Raw genomic sequence first — 17,623 nt, 5'->3', positions numbered from 1 at the left:
TCCTTCTATACTATCGATGGGTACAAATCCGTAACACCTCACTGTTACTTTTCTCTGTATTTTGCTTCCTTTCTGGATCTGCACCTACAGCCTATGTTACACAGAATAACTCAAGATCATATACAATATACATCTCAATTACTCAATACACACACATGAACTCAGAATCGAGTTGTCTATTTAGTAAACATGTATTTACACAGGAACTCTTTCCTTGGCCTGATCTTCAGTATTAGTGGCCCTCGTTCCTGCCCGTAGGCTTACAATCTGATTAATTGACTTCTCTAACTACCTCTCTCACTACTAACTGACTGTCTTTTAGGCTTATATTTATACAAAATGTTTTGTTGAACAAATTCTAGTTCAGATCCTTAATTTGCTGAACTAATGCCTGAAATCTTCTAACTCCACTTTTAACTCCTACTTATCCCTAAGAATCCTCTCTAGTTCATAGAATCATGAGATCTATAAGAGTTACAATTGATTTCCAACTCTCCCATCATCATTAATCACTCATGTTATCCTACATTTGAGAGCATTTACAAACATCCTCACACTTATCTAATTAATTTCTACTTTAGCCACTTAAAAGATTAATAATTACATGCATAGGAATCCAACTTCCTTGAAAATACAAGACCCCCTAAGTCAACTAAAACATAATGAAATTTTTGGGTTGTATGCTCCTGCATCAAGATACTCTAATTAAAAATTCATACAAACATTCCTATGTTTGTCATTCTTCAGTGAACTTCTACCTTGAAATGTCCAATAGTGATAAGAATTCCTTAACAAGGAACCCCACATAAGGTAATTGGATCATTTTCTTTTTTTTTTGTAAGCTAAGGTAGGACCCTTCTTTCTCTATTTATATCAAAAAAAGGTTGATCCAGATACAGCATTTGGTGGCCTCAACCCTCCCAGATGGGAAACCGGATCTGTTGGCCACCTTAAGTTTTTATAAGTCGTCCAATAACAAAAAAGAATAAGTCTACTAATCCATGCTATATAAAATTCACAACAATAGCTACTAATCTGGTTCCAAACAGTCATTAAAAACTACTAACAAGAAAAAGAGATACTATTCTCAAGGAACAAACATGGTAAGCCATTGATTCTAACTTAAGGATTAATCTTCCACAATCTCAGGAGGTGCTTCTGCGTCCCTTGTTGCTGGGGCAATCTTCTTCAGTTGTTGCTGGATTTCGTCCAGCTTGCTGTCCTGCATGAGCATAGTGATTTGGAGATTCTTCATTTCTCTCTTCATATTGGGCATGCCCTGAGCCAACTCAGCCATTTCCCCTGCTACCTGCTCCATCACCTTGGCAAGTAACCATTTCAGCACCCAATAAACATGTAAGGCCTGCTTATATAAGGTCATGCGTCCCCTAGTGTTGCCCGGGTCAGGAATGAGGTTACCCCATTCTTCCATTTCAGGTTCCGAATCTTCTTCCATTATATTTTCCTCCAATTCTTGAATAAGCTTACGGATGTCCTCGTCAGTTCCTTATTTGTATGCTTTTTCTGCCTCTTACATAGTATGTCTCATGGTTTTTCGGTTGCGTCTTTGACATACTGGAGAGGAGGGATTTGTTTCGTGTCTGCCTATTTGATTATGTATGCCTCTGCCCCCACGCCCTCTTCCTCGATCTGGGCATGTTATTTTGTTCTTAACTGCCACCTGACTACCCTGGCCAACAACAAATGTTATATTCTCTGTCATTGCTTCGTTTCCGATCTCCTTTGCTTCCCGCTCCCAATTCTTACCCTCACCCTACTACATTTTTCCGATGGTTGGGTTATTCCCCAGCTTTCCTCCCCTTATATGAGGTTGGTGAATGTTCTCAGGAGTCTTATCTGCCTCCCAAACCGCCTGTTTTACCTCCTTGAACTACCCCTAATCACTATCTATACAGAATCCTTGCATGCATTTACCCTGGCCTGCACAACTCCCAACCTTACTAGATTCTTCCCCAGCATCTCTCATCCTGCCACCCTCTGCCTTCTGACTGCTTGTAGCCAGAAATATTTCCAATTCCCTCTTGCTTCTCCTTCCCTCTGCTGTGTCTAGCTTTCCCCCTTCTTCCTTAATATTACTAAGGATTGAAAGAAATGTAGGGATTGGATTTAAGAATACGTACCCAGTTCTGTGCCAAGTTATCGAGAACACTAGTTCGCACCGAGCTCCCACCGTCTCCTTCCCTTGCTGCATAATAACCTTGGTTCTGTTCTTCGCCACCTTTGTTAACCTCCTCCCACCTACCTTACATCTCATCATCCTTCCGCCATTGTTTCCTCCTACTTCTTCCCCCACTTCCTTGTCACCTCTATGCCTCAAGATTCTACCCCCCTGCCTGCATGCTGCCCCCGTGTCCTGTGGAATTATGAGGATGTATGGTGGCCAGCTTTGCCACCCTCTTCCCTTCATCATTTTATCACACGTCCTCTCCAATTCTTTCACCCCGATCGGGGGCCAGCTGTAACCCTTATCTTGAGTTTGTAATCTCATTATTATCTTGGGTAATGATTAAATGGAGGGGCTCCCATCGTTGTTCTTCCCAATGAATTGGCCATATACTATCTACCTTTCCTCCTTGTTCATTGCAACCCCAGTTAGCAAGGAAATCCGCTACCTTATTACCATCCCTTCTAACATGGTTTATGATCTTGTACTCAATGTGTTTCATTATTTCTGCCAGGTCCTGAATTAGTCCTGTCGTCCTCCAACTCTGCGCTACTTTTTCCCAGTCCTTACCATTATTCAGTTTCCTGAGCATCTCTATCACTAGGTTCGAGTCTCCTTCTATTTCCAAATTGGTGTATCCATTTTAGATTGCTATTCTAATGCCTTGATAGACTACCATTAATTCAGCTTCATTATTACTCATTATACCACCCCGATCAGCATAAATCCATCTTGTCTGCCCTTGATTATCCCTGAAGATGCCTTCGAACCCTGTTGGCCCTGGGTTGCCTTTTGAGGCTCCATCAAAGTTTAGTTTGATGAAACCATCACGTGGGCATGTGAACTTGGTTGAGCTCTGATTATGATTTCTCTGGTTCTTTTGCTTCTGGGGATACACCATGCCTTGTTCTAGATTTAGGCATGCTAGGATCCTTCCTTCTTCTGGAGTTGCTTTCCAATCTTCTTGAGTCCAGGCTTCTGCTAGGATAGTTTCCCTTATAAGTTTTTGGGTTCCCTTCCAAATCGTCTCGGGAGAGCTGTCTTTGTTTTGAAATATTCTTCGATTTCTTTCTTTCCATATTAGCCACATGTTAAAACCCATCACTAGACTCCAGGCTCTTCTGACCACCGGGCTTGAGAATTGACCTTGCCCCCATTGATTAATGGTTTGTTTAATGTTATGAGGGTCTTTGTTTGTCCTCCCAAATAGTTTCTTGATTTCTTCCAATTGTTGTTGAGCAACAGGGCATGTGTTCAAAAGGTGTTCTTGCGTTTCTTGGTCCTGCTTGCATAGACTGCATCTAGTAGGTCCATGGAATCCAAGCTTCTGAATCTGGTCCCAAGTCAAAATTTGTCCTTTTCCTACTAACCATAAGAACAAAGTTACCTTCGTCCACCAGTTGCTCTGCCATATTTGTTTCCACATGGGTGCATTTTCATCGTGCTCCTATTGGATAGTTAGATAGTAGGCTTCTCTAATCGTGAAGGTTCCCTTTGTGGATCTACCCCACCAGTATATCTGGACCTGTTCTAATGGTTATTCTTCTTGATTCCGTTTCTCTTACATATAGATCTCTTTGTTCAGAGTCAATGTGACTGTCCCATTCTTCCGATTTCTTCCAGGTTCTCCAGGTCTCCACTTGACTCTCTTCCTTCCAGTATTCACTTACATAATTTAGCCCTTCAGCTTTAGCCTTCTAACATGTGTTTTGTAGGCCTTGCACCTCTATCATTCTCTCTCTTTGCTACCAGGCTTCATCCTAGAATTTAGCTGAATTTCCATTCCGTATTTCCCAGAATGCATGTTTGAATATAATGTCTCTGTTTTGACTAGCCAGGTCCCATATTGTGGAGCCTCTTGGAATTTCCTCCAGCCTAAGAATACCTTCAATGGTTGTGGGCATATTGTATTTTAGAGTCCATATTCTTTTCCATAGATCATCTCCACCCCTCATCCATCTCCACCACAGCTTTGCCCCCATAACTTGGTTCAGTGTATACGGATCTCTACGACCCAGGCCTCCTTCTTTGTTTTTTATCAGTCCCTTCCAAGATATTAGAGCCCATTTCTTTTGTTTCTTTGGTCCTCCCTAGATGAATTTTTTGAATATTTCCATCATTTTTGTACATACCCCTTTAGGAACCACCATTGCCGAGAGAGGGTAGATAGGAATTGCTTGAAGAATCAATTTGAGAAGCACTATTCTTCCCGCTATATTCAAAGATCGGAAAGACCAATTAGCTAGTCTGTTCTTGAGTTTCTCAATGGTTTGATGCCAATTCGCTATCTTCAAAGGATTTAAAGCTAATTGATTTCCCAAGTATTTTGTGGGTAATTCACCAGTGCGGAAACCCAGAATTCTAGTCAGGTGGGATTTGACCATGTCTGGCGTGTTGAAGAGGAATGTACAAGATTTATCCTTGTTAATTTCAGTTCCTGATGCTTCCATAAAGAGGTCAAGGATTCTTTTAACCCTTTTTACTTCTCTTAGGGAGACAGCACAAAAAAGCATAATATCATCTACAAACTGTTGATGAGTAATAAGTTACTTCCCCATAACCTCAGCCCTTTGATTTTTCTCTCTCTCAGTTCTTTTTTGATGTATCGTCCCAGGCCTTCTACTACTATGATGAATAGGAATGGGGATAAAGGATCCCCCTGTCACAATCCTCTTGTGGCATTGAAGGTTGAGGTTGGCATTCCATTCAAGAGAATGGAAAAATTAGGAGTGGAAATCATATCATAGACCCATTTTACCCACCTATTGCAAAAGCCAAATGTCGTTAAAATTGTTTTAAGGTAATCCCAGTTTAGACGGTCATATGCCTTTGAAAGATCCAGTTTGATCATCATTCCCATTTCCTTTTTATGTTTCAAAGAATGCACTACTTCCTGAGACACTACCAAGCCATCTAGAATTTGTCTCCCTTCCACAAACCCAGTCTGTTCCGGGGAGATAATACTAGATAGGATTGGTTTCAGCCTCTTAGCCATCAGGGTGGCTATAATCTTATAGATTACATTACAAAGAGCAATAGGTCGAAAACCCTGAGCGGTTTCCGATTTAGCAGATTTGGGAATAAGAGACAAAAGGGTTGAGTTAATGCCGAGACATACCTTCTAATGTCTATGCGATTCTTCTACCACCTCTAAGATGTCTTGCCCCAAGAAGTGCCAGCCTACTTGGTAGAATTCTACTATAAATCTGTCTGGTCCTGGAGCTTTATTTCTCTTCATTCCTTTCACTATTTCTTCCATTTCTTCTAGGATTTCTGCCCTCATGAGAGCTAAGTTTTGATCCCTAGTAATCATCCTTGGGATTTCATTGCATATCCTTCCTATAGCCTCTTCTCTATTCACTTGAGGTTCTGTAAGGATATTCTTAAAGTGCCCAACTAAAACCTATTCCATTTCTTCATGTTGTGTTAGGCATTGCCCCTCCTCATTTTTGATAAAGAATATTATATTCCTTTGTCGTTGTTGGATCATGGCTTGGTGGAAGAACATTGTATTCCTTTCACCTTCACGAAGCCAATTTATTCAAGACTTTTGCTTCCATAGTATCTCTTTTTGTTTTCTTCGTTCTTCAATTTGGCTTATCACTATGCCTTCTTCTTTGGTTCTTTCCTCACTTCTGCCTTCTGTTATAATTTCTTGCTGCAGTATTCTCATTTTTTGTTCTAAGCATTGCTGCTCTTTAAATATATTCCCAAATTCTTCTTTGTTCCATTTTTTAATTTTCCCTTTGAGTTCTTTTAATTTTAGTTGAAATGTCTGCATCCTACTTCTTCCTCTTTGTTGGCTCTGGTTCCACCACTCCTCCACCTTTGACATGAACTGTTGATCCTTGAGCCATAAGGCCTCAAACCTGAACGGTCACTTCTTTGGGCTCGCTTTGATGTCAATTTCTAGCTTGATCATCCAATGGTCTGAACCCATTGCTGGGAGGATCATTGTTTCTATGAATATATCCCTACTTATGATTTGTTTAGATATTAAAAATCTATCCAATCTTGATGCAATTTGATTTTTTCCCCCTCTTCTATTATTCCATGTGTGAATCCCATTTATTGTGGGAATATCCACCAATCTTTGCTCCAATATCATATCACCAAAGGCTTCCATGTATTGGTCTATTCTTCACAGGCCTCCTCGTTTTTCCGTCAGAGTTGTAATCATGTTAAAGTCCCCTCCTACAATCCATGGCAGATCTAAGTATAGCCTTCGAATTTTTCCCATATTTTGAAGAAATCTTTTGCGTTCGCCTGTTGAGTGCAGGCTGTATACCCCTGTGAGGACTATCCATTCCGATGACCCTATCATTCTATAAAAGTGCTTGAAATAATTCGGGGCATGCTAACCCAATTTAAAAATTGAACTTCCTCTGGATTCCACATAATCACTAGACCTCCTGCGCTACCTATGGCATCCTGACCCATTAGCTCATAATGAGGATTAAATCTCCTCATTATCTCTTCTAGTTTTTGAGTACTAATCTTAGTTTCTTGAATTATCATTATGCTGGGTTCATATTTTTTCAACCTATCTCTCAAATATCTTTGTTTCCCCTTGCTATTAAGACCTATGATATTCCAGGTTGTAATTATCATTTTAATAATTTGGGAGGTTGTTGGAATATCTCTGAAAGAGATATGACTCTTCCTGAATTCACCAGCATCTCCCCAACCATTTGGATGGTCTCACTCATTGGACGTCTACCTCATTTTCTTCCTCCTTTTCCAGCATTGCTCATTCCTATACTTTGGGTACTTTGTGCTCCTAGTTGTTTTGGTTGATTTTCCATAGTTACTCCTACATTCTCCTTGTACTTTTGAAACATATCTTTATATAATTACTTTTGTTCCTCCGATATAAATCTCTCATCCAGCTGCCTACATTCATGTAACAGTCTCCTCATTATTTGTTCCTCTTCGCTTCCTTTGTCTTTTTGTGGGTCTACCTCCATTTGATTTTGGTCTTTTGGCGAGTCCATGTTGTCTTCTTCCCCTTCCTGTTCCGGTTCTTCATCATTTTCTCCCTTTTCCATTTCCATTTCCTCTTCTTGAAGGGCCTTAAACTTGTTTTGATTTTCCAATAGTATTGTTTTTGCAGGTGGCTGCAGAGGGTTCGATCCTTTTAGAGATTTCCTTCTCATGAGCACTTCTTTGAATCCCTCGTTGGTCTCTCTGTTTGCCTCTGTTACCTTCTTCTCTTCCTCTTTCCTTTCTATTGATTCATCAACTACATTTAAAGGGAATTGTTTAAAGAGATGGCGATATTCATGGCATCTTCTACAGTAAAATGGGATGTGCTCATAATCCACTAGTTGCTGCCATACCTCATCATGGTATTCTATCTCCACAAACTGTGGAAGCGGTTCTGTTATATTCATATATACACATATCCTGGCATAAGATGTGTATCTACCTCTTTTAGTGGTCTCAGCTACTTTGACAAATGTCTCAATTGTATTTCCTATTCCTTCTAGGATCTCCAGATCCCATATTTCAATTGGGAGTCCAAATAGTCTAACCCAGATAGGTGTCGCTAGCATTTTTTCATTGTGTGGGTTATAGTGGTCTTCCCAGTGCCTCATGAATAAACCAACATTACTCATAAAGTAGGGTGCTCCCTCAAAAATCCTCTTATCTTCCAGATTAGATAAGATAACCATAAAAAAACCCTTTGCCCCCATTTTTAGATCTATATACCCCTTAGGTTTCCATCTTTACTATATCCATTTGGTCAAATACTTCTCAGATGGCCAAATCCCTACCAACTTAAAAATTAAAGCATGATCCTTCATATAACTTTTGTATTTTTCAAGTTTGTTGTTAGGGATTACAAACCTAGGTTTCTTCGCTACCCTTGGTAAACATCTGCCACTTAATCTTGCTTTCCAGCGTGCTCCCATGACCGGAATGTCTCTAGAGCTTTTTCGAGTGCCTCCTTGCACTCCATTTCTCCTTGACTACCCTGCTGCTATGTTTTTGTAGGAGGGGATCTCTCCCCTCCCGACTTCAGCTGCCATTTCTCTGTCAGTTCCATCAGCTTTCTATCTCTTGTCCTTTGCGCGTATCTGTAGTCTGTAATTCTCTAAGAAAATACTAATGGAAGCAAGCTTCCCCTACACCTAGACCCCAATTTAGGTCTGCCCGAGGCGGCCCGATCCGAAACCCTAACCCTACTCACCTGCTATCATCGCTTCCTCCGCCCGACTCCAGCTCTCAAATATCGGTAATTGGCTCATTTTCATACAAGCTAAATGATTTCATATTTCATTAGCATGTATAGTTGTATGCACATGGAACTTTTGCATGCACCTACTCAGCTATTAAATATTGTGAATATAAAAATTTGGCTGCCAAATTGACATGATTTTTTTTAAGGCTAACTAGTATAAGCCAAATTGGTAATCAGAGTGGAAAATAAAATTAAAATGTGATTAGCAACGTGAAAAAAATAGCCTTAAATTGTTCCTAAGTACTAGTAGACACCAATGATGAAAAATAGAAATTAGAAACAAAGTATTAGAAACTCAAATTTCATTTCAAGCTAAGTGGGAGACAACAAAAAGTTACATAAATGAGATATCAAAGAATCAAAAGAGCATAGATTTATTAACTATGGATGTATTCTAATATTTTACTTCATAATTCTTTCAGCTTCTAGTTTCCTTTGATGGAGGATATCTTCCTCATTTAATCAAACATGAAGCTAAGAAGGCGATAAAACATTCCAACAAAGACCAGATACAATTTTTAGTGATATTTTTTTTTCAACCACTAAATTATATAGTTTATGCTTTAGTGGTCATATAATTTCTTATAGTTAGTAATAAGGAGCAAAGGAGCTTAGTTTTCTAAACTATGAATAGATTCCAACTCTTTTACTCCATAGTTCTTTCAGCTTATAATTTTCCTCAATGCAAGACATGTTCCTTATTCAACCAAAACTAGAGCTCGAAAGGTGAATTTTTTTTTAACACAAGGCAGATACAAGTTTTTGTGATATTTCCTCTTCAACCTTTAAATGAGAGTTAATGTTTTAAAGGTAATGTTGTATATTATACTTGGTACTTTCTTCTTTCATTAGGGTAGAAATACATCCAACACCAAATTGAAAATAAATTTGAAATTCAAAGACAACCCCAAATACCCAAGCAGTGAGAGAAAACCATGGACCCCAAGTCACCAAGAAGAGTTGCATGCCAATGAAGTTGTCTTTGAAGCAAAAAATAATATAATTCTTGCACCATCTGCTAGCATGATCTAATAAAACTACACTGATAGATACTTAGTGTGTTTGTATTATGAGCATTTAAAGAAGTAAAGTCATTTCAACATTTAATAAAGTCACATGTCCTTTTTTCATGGTTGCATTATGAAGTGTTGCTTCTCTACCATACATCTCTCTCTCACAGATATATCATTATGTATGGATAAATTACACACATTGAATAATACATCAGATGTATCTCCTCTCTCTAAAAATGTTATGCATATGTTCAAGTGCAAGTTTGATATGGCAATGATTCCAAGCTACACAGTTAACATCTAGGAGGTCAAATCCCTAACTAAGAATTGAGATAAAAACAAGGATCCCAAGTCACCAAGAAGAGTTTCACACTAATGAAGTTGTCCTTGAAGAAGCACATAATGTAAGTCTAGTACCAACCACCAACATGACCTAGAAAAATTGCATTGGCAGATATTGAGTACTTTTGAGTTACGAGCATTTATGGAGTGATTTAAGAAGTTAATTCACATTTATTTTCTTTATGGTTGCATTTTCCAGAGGAACTGGTCTACCTTACATCTCTCTCTCATGGAGATATCATTGTGTGTCTATAATTAAACATTGAATACTATATCAAATGTAGCTCCTCTCATTACAAGAATTATGAATATGTGTGTCTGCAACTTTAATATGGTATTGATGCCAGGCTATAAAATTAGCATCTGTCACTATGGTGAAGTAAAATTATGAGTGTGAACACAAACAATTCCTCTAGCCTGATAATAGGTCTAGCCACAATCGATACATTCTATGGAAGATTTCCTTAGGTTAGAACCAATTAAGAGGGCCTGCCTCTTAGTATGCTTATCCCGTTTGGTGATGACCTTGCTTGCTCGCTCCATCTATCTCTCGTTTCCTTCTTTGAACACCTGAAACAAGTAACCAATACCAGACAACAACCGTGATAATAGAAAAATTGTAATTCAACATACTTAACAAGTTAAGAAACATTAAGCCATAAACATGTAAGATGACACATTATGTAGGAAATCAATCAATAGTTGCATATATATTGAATCAATAAGAGATTACAACCATTGTCTTGACGTTGTTGTTCTCCTTCGACAAAACCAGGTTCCCACACAATTCTGTTAGCATTCCATGATGGCCTCAACAATGATAGTTTTAAGGCTCTTCCCTTTAGCCTTCACACTAAACCAAATTCACACTTCTCCCTCACACAACTAGAGAGCTAAAACTATGAATAGCTTATTGTTTGCTCCAAACTTAATTAGCACTAGCACACCAACATTAACACTAGATTGTGCTTAGGAAAAATGGAGGTTTATATAGCATGAATGTATGGGAGATGGATCCTCTTCTCATGGGATCATGTCTTATCTCTTGATGTAGTTCCCTCCTTATATGGGAAAGGAGCCTAAACTAACATCCTCAACCCCATCCAGCCAAACCATTTCCCATACTTCTACTACGAAGCTTCTAGAGCTGGAAGCTTCAGCTCCTTATTTAAAAAACATTCCATAAGAGGATCGGCACGACTGAAACAAAGCTCAGTCACTCCAGTTGGCACTACAGACAGTGTTAATCCCTGCATATTGGCGCGAGGAGGACAAGGGTCATTAGCGCTAGTCTTGTAAACTGGGAAAAACAAAAGAGTGTGTGGAAATGGTGAAAAAGGGAATTGTTCTACTCATGAAGAGGGACAAAATGGGAGTTTCTTCATGAAGGGAAAGAATGTAGGGTTCATTGTAGAGGTTCTAGAGGATCAAGGAACGAGGAGTACAGGGACAATGACAAAATGTTGTGTAACAGCCACATAGCTCCTTTCTCATGCGTTGATCATAAATTTTTAATACAAGTATGTTTTTTCTACCACATTCGCTTAAGTGGTATTTTGTAACATTTTTTTACAAAAAAATCCTTTATATATTCCAAATTTAATTGGAAGTACACTTCTGAGTGCCAAAGGTGGTGGAGGCACAATCCCAATGCTTGGAAGAAGCCAAATTTAGTATCACTTCACTTGCCTTATATTTTTTTGGGCTTCTCTGGAAAGAAGATTATTCTACTACATAATAAGAAAATTATTTTAGTCGTTAGTAGGAATTCCAAATTAAGCCAGTTCCATGGATTAAGGATAACATGACAAGCAATATGTGTAAGCAATATTGGGAAAACAGGGTCGTGTAGTGTTAAGAGAACATGTTATCTTTAAGAAATATGTGTAAACTAATGTATGACAAGCAATATGTTATTATTGCTTCATAAACAAGGATAGTGCTTCAGAATGAGCTAGTTAGTCTTGAAAGGTATGTATATCTTCAAATACAATACCAGCTACACAAGGACATCTAACTATTATCTCCCATGTAGCATATGCCATAAAGCCAAAGGGCATGGTTTCTCTTTCCTAAGAATGCTTGAGATTATTGTTGTTATTTTTTTTAAAGGAAATCCATGATAGAAGTTATAGTTATCAATATAAATAGGAAATGGGTACTCATTTTTAAGTCTTACAATCTATAACCCTGTCAATGGATCTGGGCAACTTACTAGTCTTTCTTCACCCTTGCTAAATCTTATTGAAAGGGTTATCTTATTATAGCCTTCTGGGAAGCTCCAATGTATGTATCTTGAAGACATGATTTCAAGGGATTGAAGGAAACAACAACAACCCTGTTCTAAATATGTTATCTCAAAGGCATACATGACCCTAGTTTCCCTTGTGGAAAGTAAACGTCTAACCAATCTTTCTCCTGATCCTGAAAAGGTCAGATGATTGTGCTGCAATGTTGGGGTGTTCTTGTGTTCTTCTGCATTTCTTTTCCTATAGAATTTTCTATTCATAATTGAGACTTCCCAAATATTATAGAATAACATTCATTCGTGTATGTTTTTTCTCAACCATGTTGGAACTTTAGCAATTTGGTTGACATTGATTTCTCTCAATGAAGAAGCTTGCGTTTGATGTTTTCCAACATAATTATTGAAATTTAGAAGACATAGAGGTGGATTTTATGCAGACTTGGGAAACAATTGTGCTAATTTTCAAAATTCCAAGGATCCTCATCCAACTAAAAGGCATAAAAAATTTCTCTTGTAAATTGTGAAGTCGCATCCTTGCCAAGGATTGGCTCATGTTGGTGTCTATGTGTTGTTAACTCAATGTATATAATTTCTAGCCTTTTGGTCTTCTTGTGAATAGAGCAACACCTTTTGAATAAAGAATCTAAAAGAAATATCCCACTCAAAACTTAGTACTTTAATAGTGGTTTTTTGGTGCAGTAATGAAACAAACTTTCCAATACACATTTAAAGAAAGTTTACAAATACCCTTTGGCTACAGTGTGCTTATGATTCATTGTACACATGTTGTGCAAAATTTAGAGGTTGTCTAAAATAGACTATTAGAAAATGAATTTAGAGTGAGGATGAGTGGTTATCATGGGTCATGGCTACTTAGAGATGGGGGTACTATTTCTTAGTATTGTAATATTATCCTTATTTATCCAAGAAATCTGCAACCTAATTTCAATTGAGGTCATATGTTCTTGTACAAAATTGAGCTGCTTGCAGAGGCTTAGCCTCACCTTACATCATTGGATTTCTTGTCCTCTTATATAAATAGAGGAACAGGAGAGCCTTATTATACATTTTTTTTATCATATTATCTTAGAGATGAGTAGCATGTTGAACATGCCTATTTCTTGATACTCTTCACCACCTTATCTTCCTATCATGGGGTACTAGGTCTTGGACCAGTTCAAAGTTCCACTAGAGACAATATTTGATCCTAAAGGAGGTATGCCCATGAGAATGGTGCTCATTCTGACCCTAAAGGAGATAATTTACCGAGTAGGTATAGGATACAGACAATTGGAAAACAAAAAAAAAAAGAAATTAAAAAATGCATTCAACAGGATTGAATGTCATAGCTAGACATTTTCAAAATGATTGTAGGAAACATAATTTTTTACACATATATAATAAAAATAAACCAATATTTACGCCGTAAGGCGTTCCCTCTGAAACAAACTCCCCTCCCATGCCATCTATAACTTTGTCAGCCTTCGATTCCGATGTTAGACGATGGAAAGAGTGACGGACATTGGATTGGAAAAAACCGGTATGAATCCGTTGAATCGTTGAATCGGTTACAATCCGTTAATTGTCTGTTGTACACACTATTTCTCGCATGAATATCCCCTTTTTGTTGAATATGTAATTTCAACGCAGCCGTACCTCACCCAAACCACTCAGCAAAACCGCCTTTCATCTCGGACCGCTTTTGCGTGAAAGTGGTTTCCGTATTTTTGAGCCCGATATAATATAGTGCTGCCGCGTGGTTCTCAACATACATAAGCAGACGTCATTTCTCGGGTGCTATCGTTCAGTCATGTAATGCCTCCCGATATCTCCGTCCACCGTCCGATTTACTTCATCAACCTCCGTCGTCGATTGCTCCAAGATGCATACGAACCTGCATCGAATTAAAAATCATGCGTGAAGTAAAAGTCAAGTTTCGTTGACCGCAGACTGTGTTGTTAATATGTTTAATAAATTGTCATAGGAGTAGGTAAACATTTAAGTCTTTCTTATTTACGGCACGTAATATTAAACTTGTTTTGTTAACACATAAAAATATATGTTTTGTGTATGCGTTGACTTGGTATGGTATTGTATTTTGCACACGGGAGGAGATGAAACAAGGTGTTCGTGGCAGCGAAAAAGAAACCAGAGGATGTATGCACAGCAGTGCACAAGATATGCATCTTTGTATTTTGTAATGTTTTGTTTTTGTGGTGTTGACTTTTTGTAATGGAACGGTGAAAACGCACTGCAGTGCGAAGGTGAAATGAGAACAGAGCTTGTAATGTTTTATGTGCTGGAGGTTTTGTAATACGCATGAGCGTATAATGAAATTGTTTTACAGCAGTAAACTTATGTAAATTTTTATGCTACAGCAGTAAATGTAAAAGCTCCTTTTACAGCAGTAAAAGTGTATGAAGATTTTACACAGCAGTGTAAAAATCATTTTGTAAAAGAGAGACAGAGTATTTTGTTTTGGTGAAAGTTCTTGTGTAAATCCCTCTGAGAAAGAGGAAGAAAATAGTATCAGGCCTTTTATGAATTAATACAAGTTTATTATGGGTGTGAAAAATCTCTGTTCTCAGAAATTTTCTTTTTAAAGCTTCCCTGTGCAAAAAGATCCTGGAGTAAAGGAAACAGAGCATTGCCTCTGTGTGTTTGAATTGTTTGTTTTTGGGATTTTCTCAGAAAAATCTCCAACACTTTTCTACAAACGTTTCTTCCTCAAATACTTGTCGATGCCATGGGCTCTCCATGGAACACTGAAAAACTAGGGATTCAAAGGCCTTCCCCACGCTTTATTATCGGCAATCTATTGGATATTGCGAGGGCTCTCCATGGAGCGCTGAAAACCAGGTATTCAAGGGCCCTGCCCCACCCTTTATGATGATCTCACAGGGATTCTTGTGGTTTCATTTGACATATCCCTTATAAGGCGTGAAGATTGTGGCCGATGATACGAACACTGAAATGTGGATCTCACAGGGATTTTTGAGGTGTCATTTGACATATCCCTTATAAGCTGTGAAGATTGTGTTGTGGTTTTATTGATCCAGATTAAATGCTACTTTCTGCTCTTTGTGTAATGTATACGGTTCGGTAATGTAATAGAATGTAGACAGAATCTGGTTCAAAAATTTAATAGGTTACTGTTTTAAATTTTCAAATGCCCACATACCCTGGTTCATTAATGAGGTTGCCGAGCGTGGAGTCTATCATTTGCTTGCCCCAATAGCCTGGTTCATTCATCTCGGTGGCATGGCTACAGGACAGACATTTCCAACCCACTGACGGTGCAGTTCTGTGTTTCTTTGCCCTTGGTTTTGCACAAAATGGGCGCGGCATTAATGATGAGTGCCAATGGCCCTCGTTGGCATTTTCACAGCTTCTACAACACGCTCCTTGTATCGGCACTTCGCTGTACTCAGTTCAAAATGGATTACGATTTGATTTCTTCGTGTTCTGTTGCTGGCCGTGGCACCAACTCTGGTTTTCGAACAAAACTTCAGCGGAATAAAACAACTGAGAAACAGCACAACCATAGGGTGGTTTGTTGGGATCTAGCTTTGGATTGTGTGCAGTTTCAAAATACAAAGCATAAGTTTCACTAGATCAGGCTGAGAATGCCAATCACATTTTTGGAAATGAATGAGTTGTTAACATCTGTCTTTGTATGGTTGGTTCGTTTCTTTTAAAGAATTTCGATTACTATTAGTGAGTGCAGTCGTGTGTACTTCGAATTTGGTAAAGAAAAGTATTAAAATAAAATATTTTAAAGATTGGTTGTAAAATTTTCAGAAGTTTAATAAATTAATAAGCTTTTAAAATCTTCGTAGTGGACTCTCGTAAAAGCTTGGGCATGATATTATGGTATGCCTGTCACTTAGATTATTCAAATTCTAGTCATAGTATCTAAAGCTTTGCCATCTAGTTATTTTGAATAAAGAATATTTTATGTATTAACTGTGTCATTTAAGGTTATTTTGAATAAAAAAGATTTATGTATGTAAAAAAATGTAATCAAGAGTAAAATTTGTTTTGGAGAAAATATATTATAATTTAGTTATATAAGGTTTTTTAGAAAATATATTATAATTTAGTTATTAACTTTTCTATTTAGAAATTTATTTTGAATAAAGAATATTTATGTACATAGATAAAAGGTAATTAATAGTAAATATTTTTTGGGGGGAAATATATTGTAATTTAGTTGTTAAATTAATAGTGGGATAATCAAGGAAAGCCAAGTCACCTAAAATCACTGGTTAGTGGTTAGTAAGCCCGTGGTTGGTTAGTAATCCTGTGGTTGGTTAGTAAGCCTGTGGTGCCCGCATACTTGTAAAATATATATAAGGCTCTAAACACATCATCTAGGTTCAAATCTCCACAAGTGACATGATGAGTTATAAGACATTGATGTAATAGATTTGTGCTTATTAATATTATTGTATTGACTTCAAACCTTATTAAACTTTTACTAGTATTTTTACACATTATATATATATATATACATATAGATATATATATATATATATATATATATATATATATATATATATATATATATACATATACATATACATATATATATATATATATATATATATATATATATATATATATATATATATTTGTGTGAAATTTTTTCCTTTAATTTCATCTTATTTTATCTTATGAATTAATATATTATTTTTATTATCAATTAATGACCTTTAATTTATAGATATATTTTTTATTCAAAAAAAAAAATATTATGTTGTTGAAAACCACATAGAAATTTTCAATATTGTTTTTAAAGATTAATAAGAAAACAATATTTCTATTAAAAAAATTCATATACAATTTAATATATATATAAGATAGCAAGTCAAACGTTTTACTTATGTAAAATAAATTATATCTTTTGATAATCTTTAGTCTACCTGGGAAAGCTAATCATGGGAAAAAGGAAGATTCTAAGTATATAAAATGCTTAATGTTTATACTATAAAAAAACAACAAAGATCATCTATTTTTCAACAACTTCAACCTATTGAGCAAAGCTTTGACTTACCTGCCATAGTAGCTTTGACTTACCTAGAAATTGAGCAAAGCTTTGACTTACCTGCCATAGTAGCTTTGACTTACCTAGAAACTGCAACTTTGACTTGCCCAAAAACTTCAATTGCAACTTTACTTCATTGCTTGGGTAGATTTTCCTTCTTAGAAAACACAACTTCCAAAATAACTCTTCTTGGTGACCTAACTTTATTTCTATAACTCGACTTCCCTACAACAATATGTGCCTTCATTCCTTCACACGTGCGGATATAAGTAGCCCAAAATAAACCCAAAACTTTGACCTTTTCTCCTTCCTTAGTCTTCTTCTTCTTTGCATTTTTTCGTCCTTATAATTGAACAATTGAACTTGTGTGAGTGAGAGTGTGTTCTCCAAATGATGTTGAGTTCCCTATATATAGGCTTCCTTGATCCTCCTATTAGGCTGACTTGTTGCTCCATTAGGCTAACTTGATGCTTGCATGTTTGACTTGGTCTTGGAGGATCGTTTGACTCTAATTTGACTCAAATATTTTTTCTTACAATATGTA

The sequence above is a fragment of the Pinus tabuliformis genome, chromosome X (genome assembly GCF_031772625.1).
Source record: "Pinus tabuliformis cultivar Carrire ecotype Pingquan chromosome X, CPIR1, whole genome shotgun sequence".
Classification (NCBI taxonomy): Eukaryota; Viridiplantae; Streptophyta; class Pinopsida; order Pinales; family Pinaceae; genus Pinus; species Pinus tabuliformis.
Note: the sequence above shows the minus strand (reverse complement) of the source record.